Below are 4,488 nucleotides of genomic sequence, written 5' to 3' on the forward strand. Positions count from 1 at the left end.
GGCCTGATTGTATGGAGTGCCATTGGTTACACGTCTCGGTCACCTCTTGCTCGCATTGACGGCACTTTGAACAGTGGACGTTGCATTTCAGATGTGTTACAACCCGTGGCTCTACCCTTCATTCGATCCTTGCGAAACCCTACATTTCAGCAGGATAATGCACGACCGCATGTTGCAGGTCCTGTACGGGCCTTTCTGGATACAGAAAATGTTCGACTGCTGCCCTGGCCAGCACATTCTCCAGATCTCTCACCAATTGAAAACGTCTGGTCAATGGTGACCGAGCAACTGGCTCGTCGCAATACGCCAGTCACTACTCTTGATGAACTGTGGTATCGTGTTGAAGCTGCATGGGCAGCTGTACATGTACACGCCATCCGAGCTCTGTTTGACTCAATGCCCAGGCGAATCAAGACCGTATTATCGCCAGAGGTGATTGTTCTGGGTACTGATTTCTCAGTATCTATGCACCCAATTTGCGTGAAAATGTAATCACATGTCAGTTCTAGTATAATATATTTGTCCAATGAATACCCGTTTATCATCTGTATTTCTTCTTGGTATAGCAATTTTAATGGCCAATAGTGTAATTTCCTCGGCATACAGATGAATTATTTGTTTTGGAAGCTATAAAATACTCAACTACTTATTGTGTAATACAAGGGCGTGCTAAAAGTAATGTTTCAGATTTTTTTTATTCTGTTCTCAGTATTTGTTGAGGAATTACGTCATCCATATTACTCTGTCCTCGGTCGACTTCCCCGCTTCGCTGACGCAAGTTGCAATCCTCTGACCCTAGAGGGCTCCAAATTGTGGCGTGTATAACATCGTGGTTTGTGACGTAACTATGTCAATGTGCTGCGAGACCCTCAGAAAATTTCGAAGAGTTCGTGCAGACATGGAGCGCCCTCTCCTTGGTCGTGACACTGGCGGACCACCACCAAGCACTGCGACATCGGCAGCAATCCGACGGCTTGGGTTTATTGTCATCGATTATCCCCCCTACAGTCACGACTTGGCCTTTGTTTTGAAAACTTCGAGGACTTCACTTTGATAGTGACGAGGTGGAGCAAGCAGAAGCGAGGTTTTGGCTCCGTCAACAAAATCAAACATTCTACAGAAATCGTATCAAGAAACTGGTCTCATGTCGGGAGCAATGTGTGCGTCGCCAGGGTGCCTATGTTGAAAAATACATATGTAGACATGAAGAATAAAGATGTAGGATGTTAATCAAGTTTTTTTTCAAAACGCTTTAAGAGTTCTCACATAAAAATTCGGAGGCCTTTCTTTTCAATAAGCCTTCCGAACAATGCCGCCGGCCGGGGTAGCCGAGCGGTTCTAGGGGCTACAGTCTGGAACCGCGCGACCGCTACAGTCGCAGGTTCGAGTCCTGTCTCGGGCATGGATGTGTGTGATGTCCTTAGGTTAGTTAGGTTTGAGTAGTTCTAAGTTCTAGGGGACTGATGACCTCAGAAGTTAAGTCTCATAGTGCTCAGAGCCATTTGAACTATTTGAAACGAACAATGCCGAACATCATCTAAGAAAACTATCAATAGTTCTCATACGTCATTGTTATTTTAAGTCTACTATAACTCCATATTACATGCTAACAGATTCTTATCTTTACTTTCAGTGGTATAAGGGGTTCTTTAATTTATAATACTTTTTTTCTGATTTTCTTTATTTTTCCAATTCTTGTTGAAAATCGTTTGGCGCGTAACGTCGTTGTTCCGCACTGCGCACTAGTTTGTGGAATGATCAGCTGGCCATGTCCTTATTTAAAGAACAATCGGTGCATCTGCGTTACGAAAAATTAGAAAAGCTACGGGAAATGTAAACGGAAGGTGCTTTCAACTGGCGCCCCTTCTCCAGAACCTTACCACTGCGCCACTACGCTTGGCAGTATTGTTGGCGTGCGATATGTATGGCGCTTAAAAACACTAATAGATCCCGCTCTGCAAACGGGTTCAAAGAACGTACTTCGTGGGCTTCAGCAAGTTATAAAGCGCCTGGCTTGGAATGTCTGCTACTCAAGATGTTGCATACTTTGTATTAAGCTTTTCCCCAAATTACGGAAGCATGCGACCATTTACACTGGACCTTTCAATAAATAGATAGGTGCGCTATATGACCAAAAGTATACAGACAACTGTTAATGGACATTAACATGGTATGTGTCCACGCTTCGTCTGTATGACGGCTTCAGTTCTGTTGGGGACACATTCAATGGGGTGTCTTAATGCATGTGGAGGAATGGCAGTCCAGTCTTCCTCAAGAGTCGGAACTACAGATGGCAGTGATGTTGACGATGGGTTCCGGAGCGAAGTCGACATTCTAACTCATCCCACAGGTGTTTCACTGTGTTCAGGTCGATACTCTGGGCAGGCCAGTCCATTTCGGGAATGTTACTGTGTACAAAACATTCCTCACAAATTCTACTTTATGACAGTGTCATACAGATACAAACAATAATATCTGCCAGCTGTTCAATTACTGTACCCAGTACACAATGCTGTAAATTTTGTTCATTTCCTTTTGCATTTGGCATTTTATTAAGATAAGAGGACCACTCCCTGGCCACGACAAACAACGCCACGCTCTAATGCCACCTCCTCTGTACCTCACTGTTGGCATTGCACATGATGGCAGGTAACGTTCTCAAGGAATTCTCCAAACCTAAACCCTTCCATCGTATTGCCACCGGGTATAGAGTGACTGATCACTCCAAATCACTCGTTCCCAGTCATTCACTGTCCAGCGTTATCACTCTTTGCACCACTTCAAGCCTCGCATTGACTACAGAAATGTGTTGTTTACAAGGAGCTGCTCGCCCATTGTACACTCTACGCACAGTCAGTATGCGAGCTGGACTGCTGGTACCTCTTTTGGGCTCACGACTGGTTCCTTCTGCTGATTTCATGCGATGTTTTACAGTCACCTTCCCCAGTGCTTGATTGTTCCTGTCCGTCAGTGCAAGAGGTACGTCTGGTCTTCGTTTAGCTGTGGTTGTTTCTTCTCGTTTTCACATCACAATCCCACAACCAGCAGGGGACTTGTGCTCCTCTAGAAGGGTTGAAAAGTCCCTCGCCGATTTGTTACTCAGGTGATAAACAGTCCACGCTCGAAGTCACTGAGCTCTCCTGGTCGAACTATTTGGCTGTTGAAACTTCCTGGCATATTAAAACTGTGTGCCGGACCGAGACTCGAACTCGGGACCTTTGCCTTTCGAGGGCAAGTGCTCTACCAACTGAGCTACCCAAGCACGACTCATGCCCCGTCCTCACGGCTTTACTTCTGCCAGTACCTCGTCTCCTACCTTCCAAACTTTACTGAAGCTCTCCTGCGAACCTTGCAGAACCAGCACTCCTGAAAGAAAGGATATTGCGGAGACATGGCTTAGCCACAGCCTAGGGGATGTTTCCAGAATGAGATTTTCACTCTGCAGCGGAGTGTGCGCTGATATGAAACTTCCTGGCAGATTAAAACTGTGTGCCGGACCGAGACTCGAAATAGGGACCTTTGCCTTTCGTGGGCAAGTGCTCTACCAACTGAGCTACCCAAGCACGACTCACGCGAAAGGCAAAGGTCCCGAGTTCGAGTCTCGGTCCGGCACACAGTTTTAATCTGCCAGGAAGTTTCATATCAGCGCTCACTCCGCTGCAGAGTGAAAATCTCATATTTGGATGTTACTGCTTCTCCATTGGCTACATAATACCACCCACCTCCTTCTATATTGGCGAATCCGCCTCTCGTCACAGGCGGTAGCCAGTTCCGCGTTACGCAGGCGTCTCCGGGTACTTTCGATCAGACAGTGCAAATTCGTAGTATGCAGAAGTAGTACAGGGCCTTTCTGTAAAGAGCAGCCGGCCGTTGTGACCGAGCGGTTCTAGGCGCTTCAGTCTGGAACCGCGCTGCTGCTACGGTCGCAGGTTCGAATCCTGCCTCGGGCATGGATGTGTGTGATGTCCTTAGGTTAGTTAGGTTTAAGCAGCTCTAAGTCTTGGGGACTGATGACCTCAGATGTTAAGTCCCATAGTGCTTAGAGCCATTTGAACCATTTTTAAAGAGCAAAACCATAACAATAGCTACGCCCCTAACGATTATCTATACTAATAGCCTCCTGAATTTAATTTTCATCCTCCACCATTGCACTGTTGGTTCAATAGATACTAAATGACTTGCAAGTAATTTACTAATTTCTTTCCTTACCGGAGGTTATATGTATACGGGTAAAGGCAGAAGTGCTCAGCTTGGCTGCCAGGCACAGAGATACCTCTGATATCAATGGAAATTTTTGTTTCTTATGTTTGTATCTGTTGCATAATGACGTAACTTACGAATCAGCGTAATTGGTGGAACAATTTTGTTTCTACGTTTCTTTAGAGGAGTCGTGTTGTGTACAAATGAATAAAATTATTTTATTTTGATAGTCTACCGCTAACGCAAATTCGTTTAACCTTGAAGGTTCATTAGAGTCTGTTCTTTTAT

At 45.4% G+C, this 4,488-nt stretch overlaps 1 non-coding gene across 1 annotated transcript; it reads right to left on the minus strand.

Moving 5' to 3' along the window:
- Positions 1-3,188: 3,188 nt before the first annotated feature.
- On the minus strand, positions 3,189-3,263 carry Trnas-cga. Its single transcript has one exon. It is a non-coding gene; the product is annotated as a tRNA-Ser (tRNA).
- Between the last annotated feature and the right edge of the window lie 1,225 nt (positions 3,264-4,488).

Source organism: Schistocerca piceifrons, chromosome 2 (assembly GCF_021461385.2).
Source record: "Schistocerca piceifrons isolate TAMUIC-IGC-003096 chromosome 2, iqSchPice1.1, whole genome shotgun sequence".
Lineage (NCBI taxonomy): Eukaryota > Metazoa > Arthropoda > Insecta > Orthoptera > Acrididae > Schistocerca > Schistocerca piceifrons.